This window comes from Budorcas taxicolor, chromosome 5 (assembly GCF_023091745.1).
Source record: "Budorcas taxicolor isolate Tak-1 chromosome 5, Takin1.1, whole genome shotgun sequence".
Lineage (NCBI taxonomy): Eukaryota > Metazoa > Chordata > Mammalia > Artiodactyla > Bovidae > Budorcas > Budorcas taxicolor.
This window is the reverse complement of record NC_068914.1, coordinates 160439189-160462687: the sequence shown is the minus strand read 5'-3', so window position 1 is coordinate 160462687 and position 23499 is coordinate 160439189. Positions and strand designations below refer to the sequence as shown.

At 61.3% G+C, this 23499-nt stretch overlaps 1 protein-coding gene across 1 annotated transcript in view; it reads right to left on the bottom strand.

Annotated features, from left to right (window-relative positions):
* GRAMD4 (GRAM domain containing 4) overlaps positions 1 to 21507 on the bottom strand; it is a 67693-nt gene extending 46186 nt beyond the window's left edge. The window contains exon 1 of the mRNA XM_052639995.1: positions 21481 to 21507. The gene's annotated coding sequence lies outside the window, so the exon portion shown is untranslated. The remainder of the gene's footprint in view (positions 1 to 21480) is intronic.
* Between the last annotated feature and the right edge of the window lie 1992 nt (positions 21508 to 23499).

Below are 23499 nucleotides of genomic sequence, written 5' to 3'. Positions count from 1 at the left end.
CGTCAGCGGGCAGGCCTGGCACACAGCCTGGCAGAGAGTCAGCAAGTGGCAGCAGTGCATTTTAAGGGACATCCTGGCCCCTTTACGTAAACCCACGTGGCCTCTGACAGTCCCCTGGGGACAGGCCCTCGCCGCCTCCAAAGCCCTGGCCTGTGGCCCCTTCTTCCTTTTTGGAGACGAGGCCACAGGTCCCCCCAGAGCCCACCTGGACTCACCCGCATATCAAGCCCTGGGATACTGACAGGCCCAGCGCGGGGCCGCTGAGAACACTGCCACAAAGGGCTTTCGGCATCTGAAACACCGCCCAGCACGGGGAAGGTGGAACCCACATTTCCTGCTGGGCTGGGCTCCCTTCTCGCCCAGCCCTGGGCAGGGCCTGACGGCACAGGGGCCTCGCTGGCTGCCCTCACCTCACACCATCGCTGTAAAATCCACGTCCAATGACACAGAAAAAAACCCTCTGAGTCCTTTTCACACCTGCCGCCCAGGTAACCACCCAGCATGGTGGGCGATCCAGCCTTACGCACGATCTCCCAGCTAGGCTGACACACGGCAGGCCGTGCAGAAGGACAGAGCGAGCTGGTCTCAGCCCCTCACAAGTGTGCCAGGTGCAGGGGGCTGCCCAGCATGGCCCCCACCCGGAGCAGGACGTGAAACAGAGAGTGATCAGCAGGCAGTGAAAACCTCACAGAGGCTGGAGCAGAGGCCGTCGGGGGTGACAAGAAGGACCAAGCTGCTGGAGCGTATAATGAGCACCTACTGTGTACCAGGAGCGGCTGGAACAGGGACACAGAGCAGGCAGCTCTGCCGGGGGTCAAGCTACGCCTCGGGCTGTCAGCTCCACGGAGGGGCCGGGGCCGCAGAGGAAGGCCCCCCAGACAGAGCGCCCCCGTTACCCCGGGGTCACAAGCCAGAAGGACTCGGCGGGCATGGGCAGGCATGAACGAGGCGCTCAGGTCCATTTGGGGTCACGGTGTGGGGGGCGGGGGAAAGAGCGGCCTGACCCGGCCGGCAGGTGCAGGGCCGGCGGGCGTGGACCAGTGAAGACACACCTACAAGGAGGGTGAGAACTGGGATGACCCAACACAACCCGCCCTTTCCTAGGAGACACCTTTTGGAGAACAGCCACAGAGACGCTCCCCTGTCCCACCTCACTCAATCCTCCCACAGCCTCCAGGCCTGGCGTGGACTGAGAGCTTAACCAACAGTTCAGTTCATTAACTCAGTCCTGTCCGACTCCTTGCGACCCCATGGACTGCAGCCCGCCAGGCCTCCCTGTCCATCACCAACTCCCGGAGTTTACTGAAACTCATGTCCATTGAGTCAACAATGCCATGCAACCATCTCATCCTCTGTTGTCCCCTTTTTCTCCCGCCTTCAATCTTTCCCAGCATCAGGGTCTTTTCAAATGAGTCAGTTCTTCCCATCAGGTGGCCAAAGTATTGGAGTTCCAGCTTCAACATTAGTCCTTCCAAAGAATATTCAGGACTGATCTCCTTTAGGATGGACTGGTTGGATCTCCTTGCAGTCCAAGGGACTCTCAAGAGTCTTCTCCAACACCACAGTTCAAAAGCATCAATTCTTCACTGCTCAGCTTTCTTTATAGTCCAACTCTCACATCCATACGTGACCACTGGAAAAACCATAGCCTTAACTAGACGGACCTTTGTTAGCAAAGTAATGTCTCTGCTTTTTAATATGCTGTCTAGGTTGGTCATAACTTTTTCCCCAAGGAGTAAGCATCTTTTAATTTCATGGCTGTAGTCACCATCTGCAGTGATTTCAGAGCCCAAAAAAAAATAAAGTCTGACACTGTTTCCACTGTTTCCCCATCTATTTCCCATGAAATGATGGGCCCGGATGCCATGATGTTAGTTTTCCGAATGCTGAGTTTTAAGCCAGCTTTTTCACTCTCCTCCTTCATTTTCACCAGGAGGCTCTGTAGTTCCTCTTTCTGCCGAAGGGTGGCGTCATCTGTATAGCTGCTACCGTCACCGTGCCTCCCCTTCTTAATGCGACGGGGCAAGCGAGGTTCAGAGGGGGAGGTCACAGCTTCTAGAGTGATGATGGAGCCCAGAGTCCCCCCGCTCCACCCCCCGCCAGCCCACCAGGACCTGCCGGCGGGACCAGGGAGCCAGGTTCCCAGAGGCCTGGCCTGCTCAGCAGCAGGGCTGGGGGTCCGCCGTGTTCTCAGCAAACACCCTGATTTTGGGCATGCACGCCCAGAAACACAGACCGCAGCCACGGGGACCACAGAAAGCACGCCGCAGCCCCTCGAAAAACGAACGCCGGGACCTCCGCACGGCCCACCAGCTCCGCGGCTGGTGCAGACGGGGAAGGACTGAAAGCAGGCGCTCAGACGCCGCCCGCACGCCGCAGCTCGCAGCAGCCAGGGAGGAAGCGGCCCGAGGGCCCTCAACCCTGCCAACGAGGAGCCAGGGACTGTCACTCAGCCTCAAGCAGGAAGGGAGCACTCAGACAGACTGCAGCCAGAGGGCTCGAGGACCGCACGCCCGGTGAGGCCAGCGGGCCACAGAGGAGAAAGACCGCGACCCACTCCCACGGGGCTCTGGGGAGGCAGAGCCCCGGGACTGAGGGCAGACGGTGGGGCCGGGCTGTGCCCGGCGAGGGGGGTGAGTGCTGAGCAGGGACAAGGGAGAAGTTCTGAAGATTAACTGCACAGTACGCACCGCGTGAGCGCACTGAGTGCCACTGAACCGCACGCCCTGCTTCACTAGTGTCTCCTGACGACGCTGGGCAGCGTGTGAGGCCTCAGTTCCCCGATCGGGGGCGGAACCTGCGCCCCTGCAGCGGACCCGCTAGACCGCCAGGCGAGCCCCTGGGCTGTGCACTTTAAAGCAGTGAGCCACGCTTCTGTCGCTGCCGTTCTGTCTCTGAGTCATGTCCGACTCTTTGCAACCCTGTGGCCTGCAGCCCGCCAGGCTCCTCAGCCTGTGGGATTCTCCAGGCAAGGACGCTGGAGTGGGTTGCCCTTTCCTCCTCCAGGGGATCTTCCTGACCCAGGGATGAAACCTGTGTCTCTTTCTTTGCAGATTCTGTACCCTTGTGCCACCAGGGAAGCCCCCAAGTCATATGTATATTTTGCCCAATAAGTATGTTGTATTTTATTCATATGTATGGTGTGTATTTTGCCATATTTATGCAAACAGAAAAAGGGAGGGAGAAAAGAGAGGGCACAGAAAACTCTAGAATAATCTATGAATCTAATGTGATTCCCCGAAAAGAATGACAAGGTTTCAGAGGAAGCAAGACAAGCCGCGTCTACGGCTCATTAGGAGAAACAAGCCAACAGCTGGGAAAACTCTGACGAGCACGCGTGTGAGGCCTTGCCGCGAGCACACGTGTGAGGGAGGCCGGCAGACTGGCCTTGCCACGGAGTAGACACGACGGAGGGGCCTCCCTGGTGGTCCAGTGGCCAAGACCCCACACCCCCAGTGCAGGGGGCCCGGGCTCGATCCCGCGTCAGGGAGCCAGGGTCCCACACGCCACAAATAAGGCCGGACGCAGGCCAACATGTGATTTAAAAAATAAATAAACGAAACACCACGCAGCTACAGTCAAGAGTTAAAAGTGGGACGACAGCACATGAATACTGGACGGGGCCACGGAACAGATGCACAGACGCGGGCCTGGACTGAACTGGGGTCAAAGCGGCCTCCTAGGCCGGAGGGAGACACACAGCCCTCAGCAAATGAACGTGGGGTGGCCTGAGCTTCGTGGGAAAGACAACCCTGGAGCCACACCTCACACCCTCCCAAAAAACTCAAAATGGACCAAAGACTTGAGTGTAAAATAAGGAAGGCGCAAAGGAGCCGGGAGTGGGGGGTTGGCGCTCAGAACCTGGGGCTGGACAGGGCAAGACACACAACACACGATAAAGGAGAAGACGGATTACCCTGAAAACATTTCCACAAGGCAAAAGCCTCCACCAGTAGTCAAATATAAATGCTAACACAGGGAAAAATATTTGCAACACATATTATGAAAGATTAATTTGTCTAACTTTGAAAAGCAGCCCTGGAGGAAAACAGCCGAGAGAGAGAGAGTCCACAGCAAAAGAAAACAGACAGAACTTAAACACATGAGACAGTGATTAACCTTCACTTACAAAGAGAAAAACAGAAATTAAGATTACACGGGGAAGCCATTTCCTGAACAGACTGGCGGAGACGCGGCGTGTGGGTGAGACCACGAGGAGGCGGGGGTCCCCCAGCGGGGGGTGGAGCGGAGGGCAATTCTGCAAAACCAAGTGAAATCACACTTCCGCTTCCAGGAGTGTCTCCCACTCACACTTGCAAAGTGACGTGCGGCAAGGCCGTTTCATACAGCGTGCGCCAGCTACCTGCCCGGAGTGGGGTCCTTGCGAGGGGGTGTCCCCCCCACCCCTGAGTCCTGGGACTACGTGGGGGGAGGGGGCATGGAGGAGGGAGACCCAGCCGGGCTTCAGCCCTTCTGAACAGACTTCCTGCATGTGTGGACCAGACCATGTCCATGAGGTTCAAAATTAAGGTTTTAAAATAAAAGAAAGGGCTCAAACAAAAGAGAGAGCTAAAAAAGCCCTCACTCAGCACACCAGGGACCCCTCTCTCCCGCTGCTCAGAGTGTGGCCCAGGAGCCTGGGGGTCCCCGAGACCCTTTCAGGACACCCAGGAGGCCAGATTTGCTGAGCGGCAATCCTGAGAAACCCTGTGCTTCCCAGACTGGTCCTCCTGATGGGTGTGGGGGTGTGATGGGTGCGGGGGACTGGAGAACCCAGCCGTCTTCAGTTGACCAGACCTCGTCAAGGCCTGCAAAACCACCAGTGCCCCTTCACTAATCTCCCCCGTTTTGGGAAAACTAGTGATTTTTTTTTAATAAAAATACATTATTTATGTTAACGTGTAAGGGGTTTACAGTGGGCAGTTTTTGATAAATCAGCATTTGTAAATTTCCTAGCTTAATTTCTAACATGGGAAAGAGCAACGGATACATCTCACACAAGCACTTTCTGGTGACTTCGCTAACTCACGAGCCAGTGGGGTTCCGAGACTGGAGCCTGAGACCCCTCGGCCTGTGCCGGGGATGTGGGGAAGCGCTGCAGGCACAGCTTGGACATGGTGCCCGGAGGGCGGCCCCTCCAGCCTGAGGCGCCCATGACCCCAGCCCTAGCCTTTGGGCAGCTGAACGTGGGCACCAGCAGGGGGCTGTGTCCACAGACATAACCCAAGATGCAGGGTGGGGGGAAGAGGCAGAGAGTTGGCCACACGTGTGAAGCAGGCTGGACAGCCGGCCTGGCCTGGCCCCCACACCCACCCCTGGCCCCTGTGTGCCCTACAGAGGGGCCCAGGGTCTCACACACACTACACCCTGGCCCAGGCTCCTCAGTGGGGGTGGGGGGCCGTGGGCTGGAGGCTCGGCACCAGGAGAGGGCATGGTCTCGTGGGTGGGGGTGGGGGGAGCTGAGCCATCCTGACCTGCAGAGAGACCCCCACAGGGACCTAACATCCTGCCACAGGCGAGCGGCAGGTGGGTGCCGGGCTCAACCGACACCTGTGGGCACCGTTCAAGCTGGAGACGGGGTTCTCCAGACCCCCGGAGCTGCCCGCCTGGAGAAATCAAGGCATGCAACGGCCCGTTTCCAAAAGAGGTGCTCTGGAAAGAATGATTCAGTGGCTAAAGGGCTCCTCCATCTGTAGGACCCTGGGACAAATCGTCTTGTAAACGACAAGCTGTCCGGGAGCCTGACAGCTGAGACTGCAACTCTTCACTTTACAGGCAATTCCACGGGGAGAGCGCATCACTGGTAGCAAGACGCACCTGGGATTCTCCTGACCCGGCCTCGAGCGGAGGGCCCCACGTGGGCAGCGCCTTCGGGCAGTCGCTTTCCTGTATGGGGGATTAAAACAGAGCAAGTCCTTGCTCCGCGAGGACAGACGTGGCGGAAACCACCGGCCCACGTGGCTACGATGCTTCAGGCAGCTCAACTGTGCACATGTTTTAAGCTCCGTCTTCCAGAGAACCGAGTGAAGACACGAACAGTGCAGGTCACGGCCCCAGGAGACGTCAGCTCTTAGTAACCAGAAGCACAGCTATGTAACGGCTCAGGGTCTGATGATGCGACTGCTCACACACAGACAGGCCCCTCCACCGGTGCCCTGGGCAGCCCCAGGGCAGGACTGGCCACACAGGACTGGCGCTCCAGGTTCCACCAATCTGTCAGGGATCCGCTAGTCTCGGGGCGTCCTGACCTGACTCCACCTCCCGGCCGGCTGGCCCCGCATGGCCTGTGTCGCGGCGCTTCATCGTAGGCAGGGCAGGGGCACGTAAAGGGTCTCGTGTCAGGCTGCGCAGAGACAGGGCCCCACACCTTGTCAGCTAGAATCCTTGGGCAACGAAAACCAATGAGCAAGACAGAGACCACCCCCGCCCCACCTTCCCCCGACACCACGTTCCCAGACTCCACCTACCGCGGCAGAAGAGAACCAAACGGCTCGCTAGCATTTTCAAAGCCTGACCGCAAAAACACGGCCACTGACACTCTCTCAATGCGCTAAAAAACCATACTCATCGGAACATGCCTCGTCCTGCTGCATCTGAAAGGCGAGTTAGAAAAGCAGATAAAATGGATAAAAACCTCCACTCGCTATAAACTTGTCCCCAGAAGCGTAGCCTGCAAATACAGCTGCCCTTGTTTTCGTCCTAATTAAAACCCGGCAGAAACCCGAGGGCGCTCACTCAGGGGTTCCCCCAGACCCGCGTCAGAGCACAGCTCACCACATGTCCTCACCCACACGCCACAGGGGCTCTGATCGCCTCTCGAGGAAAACCGGACACGCCACGGAAACAGAGTCCCGGACAGCCTGTGGGCACCAGGCTCTCGATCCTGCCGGGATCCGCCGGCCCTGGGCAGCTGGGCTGGTCTGCCCAGGGGACTCCCGCGCCCACACCTGGCCAGGCCACCAGCATCAAAGCATCAAAGCACCTGCTCGCCGGCTGAAGCCACTTCAGAACCCTCCCAGCCCACGGCCGAGAGGCTGGAAGGGCTGGTCCTGGATTCCCCAGGGAGGGCAGGACTCAGGGAGAGCAGGCGTGGATGCCTGGCTTAACCGGACGGATGGGTTTCTGATCGCTCCTGGGGAGGCTGGGCCACCCTGCAGCTCCATCAGGAAGCCTCAGCAACAGCGGAAAAGGCCCTGAGATGACAAGACAAGGCCATCTTCGGGGCCTTGCCTCTCAACTCCGAAAGGGAACAGAATCCCACCAACTGCCTCAGCGCACAAGACAGGAAGACCTACAAAGCCCTGCCAAGCACCCTGGCACCAACCCCCGTCCAGAGCTCCGGGAGGCCCAGCCCCACGGACCCCAGGAGGGGGTGAGGCACCCGTGATTACCATGCAGCTGCTGCGGCAGGCGGCTCGCGACCCCACAGGAGAGGCGGCCCGGACCCCGGTCACTCCCTCACATGCACCTGGGTGGGCTGACAGCCCTGGCCCACCCCTGCGACGCATCAGGTAGGACCGCAAGGCTGGGTATCGTCGTGGGGAGCTGGGCTGGGCACCCGGCAGCCGGTCTCAGGAGGCGTGGGGGACGCTGCGGCCACTCGGGCCCCAAGCCCCTCTCAGAGCGCTGGACCCGCGCACGCACGACCCTGACCGTGTCCACAGAGAGCCCTGCCCTCCAGTCCAGCTGCTGGGGACCTGGGCTCGGCGTGAAGGGCAGGGGGTGGCCAGGCCCCTCACCAGGAGGCCGGCTCATCCTTCCCCACTGCGAGGCCCCAGCACGGCCGCCCCTTTCGCAGACGAGCCCACGAACAGGGCAGCGGGAACATCTCACACCAGAGACCAGGGAGACCCAGCTTGGCCGCTGGCCGTGGGCGGGGGGTGCACACGGGGGGGGCGTCGGCCCCTGGAAACCAGGGAGCTGGGGGCACACAGCGGAGGTCTGAGGCCCAGCAACGACAGGGGCGGATCCGGAAGGCCCCAGCTTCTGGTGGTGAACTCGAGGGTGCCTGTTACATTAAAAGCTACAGACTGAACAGACCAGAGGTCCTGCCTGACCAGAGAAGGCTGCACACCGTGACCCAAGGGCTATGACGTCCCGGATTCAGTGCACCTGTGGTCCAAAGACAGGAAAAACGGAGACCCGGCCCAGAAGTCTCCCCTGAGAAGTCTCCATGAGGCCCATACACGCTGCTCCAGAAACTCAGTCTCGGAGGGCGGCGCATCCTGCAACCTGCCCCCGCGTCCAGCAGCCGGGCAGCCCAGAGGCCCCCAGACCATCTGCTGGATGGACCAGAGCCACCGGCCCCTCTGCCGCGTCCGTCTGAAGGCCTTGCGTTAAGGACGCTCACAAGCAGGCCCACCTGCAGGGAAACTTTTCGCTAAAGCTGTGTGTAGAGGAAAAAAAAGAGTTGGCAGGTGGAAATCCAGCCGCAGCTTGTCAGAATTCAGCCTCGAGTCAGAATCCACGAGGACTTTTTAAACCTCTCCAAAAGATTTACTTCTGCTCTGGGTGAAGCGTGTGTGTCAGTCACTGAGTTGTGTCTGACTCTTCACGACCCCGTGGACTGTAGCCCACCAGGCTCCTCTGCCCGTGGGATTTCCCAGGCAAGAATACTGGAGTAAGTTGCCATTTCCTTCTCCAGGGAATCTTACTGATCCAAGGATCAAACCCAAGTCTCCAACAATGCAGGCAGATTCTTCACCTTCTCAGCCACCAAGGAAGCCCCTGGGTAAAGACGAGGGTCTACCAACCAGGCAGCAGGGTCTCCATGTTACTCAGGAACAGTATTTGTAACCATCTGAAAACAGTGAAGATAAAATCGATTCTTTTATGTTTGTGTTGCAATGATTTTTTTTTTTCTAAACTGACATGGAGAGAATCCTAATTTAGGTTATGTTGGCGCACAAAAATAATCCCAGAGTAGGGTTCATATCTTCTAATTACACAGAATTTAGGACAAAATATTCATGCAAGTGATTCTGAAATACTTTGTAAATAGGTCATCATCGGCTCTTTCTATTGCCAGGAGTTTTAAACTCAGCACAGCAGGGTCAGCCTGTGTGTGCAGACCCAGTGACAGGCAGGGGCCTGCGGTACCCTTCCATGGTGCCAGCCACGTCCTGGACTGGCTGAGGACCGGACTGACAGTTTGCAAAAGCCAGTGGGAGGGGCTGGTCTGAGAAATGTAAGCCTAGGGCTTCCAGGTGGTACTGGTGGTAAAGAACCCACCTGCCAACGCAGGAGACGTAAGAGAGGTGGGTTCAATCCCTGGGTCAGGAAGATCCCCGGGAAAAGAGCATGGCAACCCACTCCAGTATTCTTGCCTGGGAGTCCCATGGACAGAGGAGCCTGGCATGGTCCACGGGGTCACAAAGCGTCAGACACGACAGAAATGACTTGGCACATGTGCAAGGAAGGCAGAGACCATCAGGACGGAAACCGGCTGGTGGAGAAGGCGGCAGGGCTCCCTGGTCTGCTCCCAGCCGAACACTGACACGACCAGGGGAGAGACCCAACCCGGCCGGGCCCCACCCTGAGCGGCCGAGTCAGCATGAGGCCTGGGCACAGCGTCCTCACCCCAAGGACTCAGCGCCAGCAACTCACCACTGGTGGGGCTTTTCTCGTTGTTGTTTTTTTTTTTTCTTTCTGATATGAACCATTTTTAAAGTCTTTACTCAGTTTGTTGCAATACTGTCTCTGGTTTTTATGTTTTGGTTTCTCGGCCACCTGAGGCGTGTGGGATCGAGCTCCCGGAGCAGGGGTCGCGCTCCCGGAGCAGGGACTGAACGCACTCCCCATGCACTGGAAGCCGAAGTCACAGCCACTAAACCACCAGGGAAAGCCCCACTTCGTTTTTCTAATCACAAAGTTAAGGGGATAATTATCAAAGATACACAGTCGCGTAACTTAAAAGGAGATGGATGGTCAACTCAAGTCAGTGAGGTGGGGAGTCTGGGGGAACAAGCGCCAGCTGGCGCCCCCCACCCCCAGCACACCCTGATGCCCTCGGCCAAGCGCTGGGCACACCAGGACAAGGGCACGGACCCTCGCGGGGCCCACGGTTAGTGTCCCATCAACGCCACGGGCCTGCCCCCTCCCTTGGTGGGGAGCGGGAGGCGGGTAGGACTCAGACCTCCCGGGGGTCTACCCAGGGACGTCAGCCTGGCCCTGTTTAGATCTGGTAAACGTGGGCCCAAAACCACACAGTCCACTCTCTGACACAGCAGCAGTTCAGCCCTGAATCAGATAACCAAGAGGAAGAGGCTTCCCCAGCTGCGTGGGCCATCCCCTCACCGGGAGCCCTCTGACCCCCACTCACTCGCCCGCCAAGCAGAGACAAGGTGGCCCCTTCCAGGGTGGCCGTGGTGAGGGCAGCCACCCACACACACCCCCTGGCCCCACCAAGGGGGGGTCCTTGCCCAGGGCATCCTCAGGCAGCCTGCCTGCTGCCCTCAGGCCAGCCCGGGCCCCGCCCTGTCCCTCTGGGTCAGTGAGGAGGGGTCCCCGACACTCCCAGACTCCTCTGAAGACAGCCGGTTCCTGCACAGCAGAGGCGGCTGCCTGATGCCGACCATCACATGGAGGCTTCTCTGCAGCTGGCGAGCAGCCGTGTCTCTCCTCCTGCCTCCAGTGGGCCGGTCTCTTGCCAACGTGGATGGACCTTGGCACCGAGGAGGCCTGACTCCCCTTCCAGGCGCTGCCAGGGGGCCTTCCCAGAGGCCTCTGCTCCTCGCCTGCCAAGCGGAGGCGGGGATGCGGGCAGTCACGTGGGCTCCCCGGCCGTGCACGCTCTGTCCTTCCCACCTGCAGGGAGGCGCCCGGGGCTGGCAGCCCATGAGGGTTACTGGGGCAGACACGTGTGCCAGGCTCTGCCTGCCCCAGAGTCACAGTCCTAGACGTCCAGCTTCACAGGCGATACTCGGGCCGAGCCCAGCACCTCACCCCCCAGACCAGCACTGGTCACCGTTCCCCCAGCACGAAGGCTGCCGCGGAAGGAGCAGTAGGCACAGGGGTGGTCCCCGAGGCCTGGCCCGCCCTCCCGGGCCATCTTGCCAGCAGCTCCACCCATGACCCCAGCTCCAGCCCAGAGCTCTCTGCCTGTTGACTCAGGTTTCACTTCCTCTCCCTCAAACCTGTTTGGTGGCAGTGAAGCCACAAGTCTGCTGAAGAGCAGGGTGAACCTCAGTCCTCTAAACCCCGCTCCCGGTCCAGCACCCGTGGGTCCCTGCTGCCACCCACACCCTCCAGCCCTCTCCGACTCTCGGTTGCTGACGTGTCCACACATCTCCCAACTGCCTCCAACAGTGGTGGTAAAACAAGACGCTTTTCCTCCTGATCCAGAAGGTACTCACCTAACAGGATGGGGAGGGGCAGGGCCTGGGGGCATGCCGCAGGGGAACCCCCCCACTGCAGGCAGCAACGGGCACAGGCCCTCAGGGGGACCTCCCATCCAGTCTCCCCCAGACCTTCCTCTCTGGATGGACTAGGAAAAGAGCTGCAAACACCAGCCCCTGGATGCCAAGGCCGGCACAGGACCCCAGGGGCACGCCCAGGGATCGGGAAGGGGGACACCTCAAGGCTCAGCCTGCAGAGACAGGGGCAGTGGCCCCCACCTGGCCCGTGCCCCCCAGGGCTCCACCCCTGGGGCCCCGCACCTGCAAGATGACTCCTCCCCTCTCAAGGCACAGCCGTCAGCAGCGTGAGCACTCTGTGGTGACCCCGTGGCGTCCTAACTCAGTTCTTCTCAGAGGGAGATTCTGGTGATACTGGAGGTCAGTGTGTTTTCTCAACGACTCAAGTTGCATCAGAGTTCTAAAGGCCAGGCTCTTGCCCGAGGCCACCGCTGACACCCGTCTCCTGGTCTCTGCCACCCCAGGAGCCCTCCGGGCACGGCCCCCCTCCCCCTCAGCCGTCAGTGCTCAGACTGGGCTCCACCCAGGGGTGTAGCATGGTGCCCACCACACAGACCCCATCCCGACGGTAGCTGTGACCCCACAGACGACCGCAGTCAGCCCGGAGCTCCGCAGTCAGAGATGGGGAAACGTGTCCAGCTGAGTAGCCCCTGGCGGCTGCCTGTGGCTGTTATGGGGGACCCAGGAGACCCTCAAACATGAACCAGGAAGCAGAAGGGACGGGGGTGGCACGGCAAGGAGCTGGCAGGGGGCCACCCAGCGGCGGGGGGGGGGGCGGTGAGCAGGGAGAGCCGGCCAACAGGACCGCAGCAGGTGGCCTCCAACAGGGCAGGGGGCTCACTCCTGGGCAGCGCCCCAACCCAGGGCAGCCCCCGCCCGCTGAGCCCCTGGCCAGCTCCCCCCACCTCCTCAGTGCCCTCTCGCAGGACCAGGGGATGCGTGGCACCATCTTGGTGAGGGCCCAGCCCCACAGCAGGGGGACGAGCACCTTCAGGGTGCTCAGCTGAGGGGGCAGAGAAGGGACAGACGACCACGTGCCAGCCACGCGTCCCACAGGCCCGCCCCCAGCATGGCCTGGAGCCCAGGCCTGCCAGAGGGGTAACCACACACTAGCGGGGTCTCCAGGAGCTTTGGAGAGGGGCTGACCTTAGGTAGACTGACCCAGGCCAGCTTGTGCCTCTCCCAGGAAGGATGACATGGTGACCCACAGGTGTAGACGGCACTGTGTGAGCAGGGCCTCCCCACGCACGTAGACAGCACTGTCCACGCCCAGCCTGGCCCACAACACGTGGTGCACGGGAACCAAGACACTGAACCACGCACAGAGGCCAGCCAGGGTCCTGTCCACGGTCCCCACCACATTATCAAGAGGGGCACCTGCGGCTCCAGGCATCTTCCGAGCCTGCCACGTGGGCAGGCCCCTTTGCTCTGAAGGGCAAAGCCAGCAAACACCCAGCCGGGACCAGGGTGCCTGCACCCTGCCCACCAGCTCAGCCCTAAAAAGGTGGGCACCCGGCCGCTGCTCACTGCCCCACCTGCCCGTGGTCCGCTCAGCAGCCTCCAGCCGCCACGCCCCACCCCCAGGCCGGAGCCAGCGTGAGACCCCAGAGCGCCTGAGCAGAACTCCCCCAGTCCTCTCCTTCCCAGAAAGGGACCCAGCCTCTGAGCCGCGGCCCTGCTCCGCTGCGAGTGCCCGGGCCCGCCAGTGTCTGAGTCAAGCTCCAAAGGGTTCGCCCAGCAGCCCTTCTCATGTGGTCAAGGCCGGGCCTCCAGGCTGTGTTCAAAGCTGGCTCTGCGTTCACATTTCAAAGGGATGCCACAACTGTGCCTGTCCTCACAGGCCGGGGCGGGGGGCGGGGGTGGTGGCCAGGCATGGCAGGGGGTCCCCCAGTTCCCTTTCTCTCTCCCTGCAGCCCTCCTGGGGGAGGCAGAGGCCCACTAGCCTCTGCAGGGCCCATGCACTGCGCAGAGAACACCTAACGGCAAGTGTTCCGAGCCGAACAGCAAGGACCCGGGGGAGCGGGAGCTGCAGGCACACAGCACCCCAGCCCTTGAAGCCGCTCCCCAGGGCCCAGGACAAGGCGGACCCCGCTCCATGGTTATGCTGGAACTGAGGGGTTACGCCAAAGGACGGCGAACGGGGGAGCCGGGTCTCCCGCTGCTGGAACGAAACTGACTCATCAGCAAGGGGAGACTGCAGACTCGATCACCAGCAGGAGCTCACGGCTCACTGAGTGCGGACACGGGCGGCCACACACAGGAGCGGCTGCAGGTGTGTGCACGCCCTGCTCCGCCAGCTGAGCGGGCCCAGAGCAGCGACACCCTGGCAGCACGAGGTCGGGCGCCCGGACCTGCGTTTCTGAAACCATCCTCCAGTGAGAGGAGAACTGGCAGACTCCAGGGCTGGGAGCACCCGTCGGGCCGGGAGGAAGGAAGGAGCGGCGCACATCGCCCCACATTGACGGAGGCTCATCGACAGAACCCAGGAGCCTCCTGGAGGCGTTCCCAGCGGCCAGAGCTGGAACTGCTGGCCCCACAAAAGAAGTGGAGTGGGACCGCACTGGAACTCGAGGCATAAGCGCACGTGAATCCACACCGACGTTAGAAATGACTGAGCAAACGAATAAATGAGGGCGAAGAGACAAGTCCCTGTCCAGAAGACTCCAAATCACTTACAGACACCCTACCCTCAAATCTCTCCCTTCCTTCCGGGAAGGACGGCACAGACAGAGGGGAAAGGGTCCGTCTACATCAGCCCGGCGACTGCGGCCAGCATCACAGGGGCCAGTCACGTTGACGGCACGCGCCCTGATGGCGGGGGTGAGGGCTCGTCACCTCTCTGCTCTTCCTCCCAAAACCCACAGTTCAGTTCACTCGCTCAGTCGTGTCCGACTCTCTACGACCCCATGAATCGCAGCACGCCAGGCCTCCCTGTCCATCACCAATTCCCAGAGTTCACTCAGACTCGCATCCATCGAGTCAGTGATGCCATCCAGCCATCTCATCCTGGGTCGTCCCCTTCTCCTCCTGCCCTCAATCCCTCCCAGCATCACAGTCTTTTCCAATGAGTCAACTCTTCGCATGAGGTAGCCAAAGTACTGGAGTTTCAGCTTTAGCATCAATCCTTCCAAAGAAATCCCAGGGTTGATCTCCTTCAGAATGGACTGGTTGGATCTCCTTGCAGTCCAAGGGACTCTCAAGAGTCTTCTCCAACACCACAGATCAAAAGCATCAATTCTTCGGCGCTCAGCCTTCTTCACAGTCCAAGTCTCACATCCATACATGACCACTGGAAAAACCATAGCCTTGACTAGACGGACCTTAGTCTAACCCACAGGAAAACATTCAGTTCTGATGGGGGGTTTCCAGCTGTCCAGACTCTAGGAGAGATGGATCTGCAGTGAACCTAATATCCCTCAAGACTGCAATTCCCTGCTGGCCCAGTGGTTAAGAATCCGCCCGCTAACGCAGGGGGTCTGAGAGGATCCCACGTGCTGCTGAGCAACTAACAGCCCGTGCGCAGCCCCAGGAGAAGAGCGGCCCTACTCAGCGCAATCAGCAAGAGCCCGTGCGCGGCGGCCCGGACCCAGGGCAGCCAGGAATGAACATAGAAACATGCTTAAAAAACTCCTCCACTGTCAAGCCATCAAACACAAGGGAAGTCCAAGAAACTGTCCCAGTCCAGAGGATCAGAGCGAGACGTGACAACTAAGTGTAACGCGGTGTCTCGGGTGGGGTCCTGGGATAAGAAAAAAGGACATTGCGTGAAAACTAAGGAAATCTGAGCAAACGACAGGCTTCACTTAACGACGTACCCACACTGGTCCGTTCATCACCGGTAACGCCGCTCCACACTAAGGTTTAAGATGGTTGCAATAAAAGAGACTGTGGGAAGGGCAGGCACGGGGCACCCTCTTCGCGATCTTCATAAAGTTTCTGTGAATCAAAGACTGTTCTAACAGACATGGTTGATTATTAAAAGAAAAGAAAGCCAAACACCCAGCAAGCAGCTCAGTGTGGGGCGGGGCGGGCAGGGCAGGCTCACTCAGCACTTAACCCAGCACACCCAGGACACCCACAGCCAGACCCGGGCCTGCCCTTGAGCCGCTCTGGAGGACACGGACGGCAGAGCTGCAAAGTCAAGTGATCACACCCTAACAAAAGGTAATCAAGGGGAGAAACGGCGGGGCAGCCAGAGATCCCATGGGGTCCACGCCTTCACAAACACGCCACCCCCCACCATCTGCAACCCTTCACCCCCAGACCCTGTCTCCAATGAGGCCAGCCAGGGAAGGGACGAAAAGGGGGACCCCTGCCCTCCAGGAGCTCAGAAGGCAGGCGGGTAAAGAGAGGACCACACAGAGGACAACAGGCACAAGGGCCCTAAATGCGGGGGCGAGGGAAGGCCAGGAAGGCTGCCTGGAGGCGGTGACTTGCGTGCAGCTCACATGAGAGCTAACTGCGTCGAAGGCCACTGAAAAGGAGTCACGTGAAATGGCTCATGGTGCCAGCACGGAGTTCTCAGACAGCCACGGACTGATCTGACCCCAGGTGCCTGCTGAGGCAAGGAAAGCCGCCCCAGACTCATGAGGAAAGGGGGTCCAGGGCCACCTGGGGTTGGGAAGAGAGGCCACACTTCCGAAGAGGCGCCCCGCACACTTCTGCCACTGCACGCTGCCACACAGATGAAAACGCCCCCCGCTAAGTGACAGAAAGCAGAGTCCAACGGCCCCAGAGCGTTATGATTCCACAGATACGAAAGGTCCCGGACAGGCAAATCCGTGGAGACAGAAAGCAGATTAGCGGTTGTCAGAGGCTGGAGAGAAAGAGGGAATGAGTGATTGCTGAAGGGGGTGATGAAAACGTTCTAAAATTAGATTGTGGTGGCGCCTGCACAATTCTGTGGATCCGCTGGAAGTCGGTGAGCTGCACTCGCGATGGGTGGGTGCCGCGGCATGTGAACTGGACCTGGGTCAAGTGTACCCTTCTCACTGTCCAGGCCTGCCCCCTGCCCTCGGAGAGCCCGGCCCCTCCCCACTGCCAGGCCCCCAGCTTCGCTCAGCCACAGGTGGGCTCCCCACAGCCACTACCCCAGGACCCAAAGCTGCTGGCCCCTGGAGGCCAGGCTGCAGAGGGGCCCCCAAGGGCAGAGCAAGGCCGTGGCCTCGGCTCACTGCAAGGAGCGCCTCCACTCACTCCTACCCTGGCTGTTGAGACCAGGGCAGGCGGGAAGCGTCAGCCCCTGCCTTCTGGGAGGAGGACAATGACTGGCCAGGGAGGGGGCAGCAAGCAAGGGGGGCTCTGTAGTCAGGGTGCCCAGGGAAGGCCTCCCCAGCAAGGCAGGGTGGAGCAGAGGTGTGCCCAACACAAGGGTCTGCCATGCCAACGGCCCTGCAGGCAGCACCCACCGACCAAGGCGGAGGGCGGAGGGCTGGAGAGGGAGGCTGGGCCTCTCGGACCCAGGGCTGGGCTCAGCTGTGCCCACCCCGTACTCCACGCTGGGGGGGTGGCGGGGGCCTCCTGCCTCCGTGTGCCGCGTACCCCGCCCACAGGGAAGGGCTGGAGGCAGCGGCATGTCCCCCCGAGGCAGGGACCTGATCACAGAGGGGTGAGTGTTTCCCCGGGGGCCCCCAGACTACCAGCCCTGATGGCACGGGCACACATGGTTCTCCCAAACTGGGTCTGGCAGCACCGCGGGGTTCTGGGTAGGCATGCCTCCCCCCGACAAAATCCATTCCCGAGGGACAGAACCAGGCTCTCTGAAGGCCTCCCCGCTTCAGAGGGAGCCGCCCAGGACCGGAGTCAGGTGTCGCTCCTGGGGTGTGCTCTGAGCTCCCTGGGGACAACCAGGGCCGCTCCACCCAAACCAGCCAGTGCTGGGGAGGGGGTGCGCTGCCCTCCTTAACCACGACTCTCCTCCTGGGGGAAGGGCAATGCCTGGGGCCCCCACCCAGGGCCTTCCTGGGGCAGGCGGTGCAGATGCCGCCAGCTCGGGCCAGGGCCAGTTTCCGGGCCTCGGCCTTCTGCATTCCACACCTAGACCTTTGTTTCCTGAGGCCCAGAGAGGCCAAGCGTCTTGCCCAAGAACACACAGCGACAGACTGGGTGTTTTCCCCACTTGACCCCGCCTTGCATACGGTACTCAGCTTAGGGACAAATACCCAACTCTGCCACTCACCAGCATGTGGCCTCAGGGGAGTTACTTACCCTCCCTGTGCCGAGGCTGCCTCATCTGTAAGAGGGAGCTAATAACAGCCCCCAAGCTCCAGCTGTTATGAAAACCAATCATGTAAAGTGCAGGGAACACGACCAGGCCTGGGGTAAGAGATGCTCTTGCCATCAGCGCACCTGTGATGGCATAGAGACTTCTCCTCGTGACCGTAAACTTACTCCTTATGTTTCTTTCACAAACCCCCAGAAATTCCACTGATGATCAAGGCATAGCCTCTGCAGCCAAACAACCTGAGTTCCCATCCTGGCTGAGCCACCTAGCTCATCGGGGGCTGAGACCAGCCGCCCACCTCTCCGGACCTGTTTCTGCATCTGCGGGAAGGGGGACAGCTGGGCTATGAGAACCACGCGGGCAGTGGGCGAGACACACGGCGCACATCGTCTGATGCTGAACCGAGCGATTTCTATTTCTCTTTTTCTTTTTGACAGACCAGTACTTCTTGTCTGCCGGTGTAACCACTGGGGACTTTAATCACAGGGCTCAAACATAGTCACAACCCTGATTATAACTCAAAGGCCAGTCTTAACGAGAGCCCGAGACGGCGACTGTCATCAGTGGTGAATCACAGTCCCGAGCCGCTGCCCGGCCGTCAGTTCAGTCCACACGCCGAGGCCAGAGGCGCGGAGAATGCGGTCTTCTCTAATTAGGGAGGCCCTCCCTTTCTTGCTCCAACTCTGTCTGTAAGAGAAGTCGGACGGCCTGCCTCTAAGTTCTCAAGTGAACCGATCGCCTTTCTCCGATGGAGGCCAGCCCCGAGCAGATGGCCAGGCCACCCCTCCGCTGAGCTGGCTGGGCCTTCACCACCCTAGTCACGAAGTGAGCATCCCCGTCAGGGACCCGGGCCTCCTCCTCGCCCTGCAGCCAGCACCTAAACTGTCACCCCCAGTATGAGGGCATTTTCTGGATTCTGCCCAGGACAAAGACCCAAGGAGTGCCGCCACTGCCATAGCACCCACAAGCCGAGGAGAACTCAGACCTCGACCCTCTGCGGTGCCCAAGGCCCCCAAGCCAGTTTTCGAGTCTCCGACCAAAGGCCTTCCGAGCACCACCCGAGCGGCCACACCGCCGGTCTGGGCTCTTAAACAGAAGCTGCTCGCCCTGGGCCAGAGCATCTGTATTCCTCCTTGTCGACGCCTTCACAGCCCACATCTCATTACCCCCGATTCATTTTTAAATTCTTTAAGAACAGGAAGGCTCTGCTACACGCCCCAAGGCTGTCCGCAACCCCGCTGGGGAGCAGACCTGTAATAAGCACCCCGCCCACCTCACAGGAAAGGGGGCAGGCCGGTCACGCGGCCCTCACGGGGTCTTCCTTTCCAGTGGGCGCATGCCCTCTGCGGACCAGAGCTCCCTAGATGCTCGGTGAGGCCCCAGCACGACAACTCCACAGAAGCCCACCATCCGGACACACACGGGCTCAAACGGCAGAAGCCCCGCGAGAAGGGAGATCATCCCAGGTCCCCGAGAGGGTGTGGCCCCCAGAAATTAGGGCCTGGCTGGAGGCACACTGCTCCACAAGGGGAACCCCATTCCCGCGCAAAGCTCGGTCGCAGTCGGCTTCAAGAGGGAACTCCCAAACCAAGACGCGTGGGGAGCTGGAAGGGGCCCCCTGCCGCCCAAGAGATGACTGGAGACAGACAGGTGGCCCCGTCCACCCGTCTGCGGGTGCTCAGAACCACCCACACGGGTCAGACCCTGGGAACATCGAGGGGAGCCCTGCGCTTCTCCGATGACATTGATACGCAGATACAAAGAGGAAGCGCGCTTCGGGCTTGCGGCCTCCCCTGGCGGCAGCGCTCTCACTAGAACCTGATAATACTTTGTGTTCATCATGCCCGAGCCATTACTCTATTCCATCAGGGAGCAAGAAACAGTGATTCAGGAAAAGCAGGCCCAGGGCTCCTCGTCTCTGGCTGGCAAGCGTGAGGCCCAGGAGGGCAGGGGAAGCAGGGGTCACACAGAGCTGGTGACCACCGGCTTCTTGACGACCTCTCTGGCTGGAGAGATGAGAGGAGCGCTTCACGGGCCAACAGCTTGGAGAGACCACCAGGTTCTCCTCTCACGAAGGGACCCTGCCTGCCTTAGTGGGAGAGCAAGGCTCAGGGCGGCCAGGATCACACAGGACACACTTGGAGACTTCCCTGTGCGGCTTCCAGGAAATGCCTCTCCGAGCGTGGGGGGGCAGACAGCACAGAGACAGGCCCTGCCCATCCCCAGGCCACACCCCACAGCCCATCAGCCACGGCAGCCCAGCAGAGAGAAGGGCAGAGGAGGGGAGGCACCCATGTAGACAGCCCAGGGCGGGGCGAGGGGGGGGAACCCACCTCCCCAGGCCCCAGAACCAAGCTGGCACACCCTGCCCCCATGAGTCCAGCAATGCCCAGACTGCAGGTCAAGACCCCTGCCCGTGGGCACAGTGCTGCAGAAGCAGTGACACCAAGGGCGAGGCAGAGGGGCGGTCAGGAAGGCCAGGCCCCCGACCTGGACCAGGCAGGGAGTCTTCAGAGGGGCGGCGGTAGGAAGGAGGGGCAGGTTTACAGTCCCTGATCCCAGGGGTCCCAGCTAACTGTTGTGAGACTGTGGTTTCATCCTAGCAGGGAACAAGGGCAAACACCTGGGACACATTCACCCAGCCGAACTGTGTGTCCCCACATGGGCCTGGGACACACGGGCAGAGTCAGGGCAACAACAGCTGCCCAGAAGGGAAGGGCACCACCGCCTCTCCTGGTGTTGGGATCTCTGCCCTGGGTGTGTCCAGTCTGGAAGTGGGGTGGGGGCTGCACCATCTAATGCTCTCGTCAGCCCCCTCCCCACTTACTGCTGGGGAAACTGAGGCAAGGGAGGGCTCAAGGCCTTCCTGCCCAAGGTCACCAAGCAGATGTCATGCAGACAAGACCCCAAACTTCTCTCCCAACTGCTGCACAGCCCAGCTCACCACGCCAGGCCCAGGCCTGAGAGAAGCCCTAAGGCCAGGCTGCGATGGAGGCTGGGGCCCAGGCACCTCCATTTTTGTGTGGGGTGGTGATGCACAGAACTAGGAAGGCGAGAAAGGAACCCGGCACTGCAAAAGGTGTGCCCAAACCAAATCCTCCCCGCCTCCGGAAATGTAGAGCTGGCAACACCCCAGGGTGGGCTCGGCTTCCAGCGGGTAAGCCTCAGGTCCAGGGCCCAGGCCCGGGCGCTGCTCCCCGCACGGACAGGTGCCCCAGCCCACCTGGTGGTAAGCCTGCCCAGGGGTGCAGGGCCTACCCGGGGCAGGGGGCGCCCCAGACTGAGGAATGCTGCCCTACGCCTCACCTCCCCGGCGGGCTGGGCCCCAGCAAAGCCCCACCAGCTAAAAGTCCGGAACAAAGGGAAAGGAGACAGGGCAAGTGGAGGGGCGCGGGGAGGGCAACTTTTTGGCGGGGTCATTTCCAGGGGCATAGGGGCCGGGGTCGCCTCCCACCTCTCCTGTGTCCCCCAGGAGTGAGTTCCTAAGACGACATTCACCGCGCCCACCCGCGCCCCAGCCTGGACCCGGCGGCCTGCGCCTCATCGACCACCCTCCCATCTCAGGCTCCGCGCCCACGGGACGCCCTCCTCTCCCCGGCCGGCCCGGCATGACGCGGACCGGGAGACGCCGGGGCCCGCGCGCGCGGGAGGGGGGTGGCCGTGACACGCGCCCAGGCCGCGCGGGCCCCGGGGGCGTGTGTGCGGGGCGCGCCCGCGCGGGCCCCGGCTCGGAGGGCCGCTGGCTGCGGGCGCTGGCAGGGCACTGCCGGGCTTCGGGCCGGCGAGTCCCCGAGCGGGTCTGCGTGTCCGGCGAGTGGGCGTCCGCCCGCGCGCGCCGCTTACCCTGCGCGGAGATCGGGGCCACCTCTCATCCACCCGCCGCCTCGGCGCGCCCCTCGCCAGCCGCCCGGCCGCGCTGCACCTGCCGCCCGCGCGGGAGCCGAGCGGCGCCGGGGAGCCCGGAGGAGGCGGCGGCCCCGCGGGTCCGGGCCACTAGCGCGGCGGCGGCGGCGGCGGCGCCAGGTCGCGCGCTCGCGTCCCGCTGCGCGGAGTCTGCGCGCCCCCGGCCCGGCCTGCGCAGCCGCCGCCGCCCTAATCCCCGCCCCGCGTCGGCACACCACGCCCCGCCCCGCGTCGCCCCGCCCCAAGACCTGAGCCGGCTCGCCCCGCCCCGCCCCGCGCCGCCGCGCCACGCCCCGCGCCGCACCTTAAAGGAGCCGCTCCCCCGTGCACGGCCTTGGCTCTCCCCTCGCGCCCCGGCCCGGCGGTCCCGCGGGGGCGCGCCTGCCCTGGCGGGTCCGCTCGCGAGAACGAGCGCGGTCACGCGGTGCCGCCTTTGTTTGGGTGGCGCACGTGCGCCCCCGCCACCTGCACCCACGCGGACGCGCGGCGGCCCCTGCGTGCGGCCTTCCACCGCCTGCGCCCAGGGCCCCGCGGCCCCGCGAGTCTATAGGGCGGACGCCACGGGCACAGCCACGCACGGGCACGCGTGCCGCTGCCCCTTCATCCGCTGTCCGCCGGCCACGCATCCCAGGGGCGGCCGCAGTGGGACCGCCTGTGGTTCCGACCTGGGTCCAAGACGGCCACCCTTCCGTGGCGACCACATCCCAAAGGAAACCGCCTTTACCTTGACGCCACGGTGTCCACGAGGGAAGGGAAACTAAAGCCTGCAGGGGAGGGTCGGTGCGGGGCGCGCACCCCCTCTAGGCTGGCATACCTAGCAAGGGCTGAGCCCCACGCCAAGGGGACTCCCTGTCCTCAGGATCTGGCCTGCTTTCTTTAAGTCGCACCTTTGTCATTGAAGGAATACCCTCCACCAACCCTCCACTCTCCTGCATCTCCTCTGCGGGGAGACCGTGGGGGTGGGGGTGGGGAGAAAGCTAGGCCTGTCTGACTCTTGGCGACCCGACCCCATGGACTGTAACCCGACAGGATCCTCTGTCCATGGATTCCCCAGGCAAGAGTACTGGGGTGGGTTGCCATTTCCTTCTCCAGGGGATCTTCCCGGTGCAGGGATTGAAGCCAGGTCTTCCGCATTTTAGGCAGATTCTTGACCCTCTGAGCCACCAGGGAAGCCCCCCTACCAAAGAACCCTGCCCATCCCTAGCCTCCAGAATCTAAGGCTGGCTAGCTCACAGGTAGAGGGGACTACACCTCCAAAACCACAAGTCTTCATCCTGGGTTGGGGGGCCCCACAATTAACTCCTCACCCAAGCCTGACCTGGGAGATGCTGCTGGGACTTGGAGTGGGAGGAGCCGAAAGACCCTGGACCCCAGGCCCGGCGCCCCTCTCAGCCACCGCTCCTCCCCTGGGCCCTCTGGGCTCTACCTTAATGATCCCATCAGCTTTATGTGTCTTCAGCCCAGCTCCCCTGCTCCACCCCAAACCCAGTGACAGCGGGAGTCCTCCAGGCACCTCTGAGAGAATCCACAGCTAACCCCACACCACACCAATACCCTAATGCACCTCCCCACCTCCAATGCAGTCCTCAAGGCTCCCAACTCAAGTGCTCCGGAAGCATTCCCTGAGGCAAGCGTCAACTGAAAAAAATTTGCACAGCCTAAAAGTAGAGAATTATGTTTTATTTGCCAGGCTCACTGAGCCTAGGAAGGCAGCCTTTCAGATACCTCTGAGGGACTTGTTCCAAAGAGGTCAGGAGAGGAGCCTTGGGCTTCCCTGGTGGCTCAGCAGGAAAGAATCCACCTGCAATGTGGGAGGTGCTGGTTCAATCCCTGAGTCGGGATGATTAGCTGGAGAAGCAAATGGCAACCAACTCCAGCATTCTTGCCTCAGAAATCCCATGGAGAGAGGATCCTGGAGGGCTACAGTCCACGGGGTTGCAAAGAGTCAGATTCAACGTA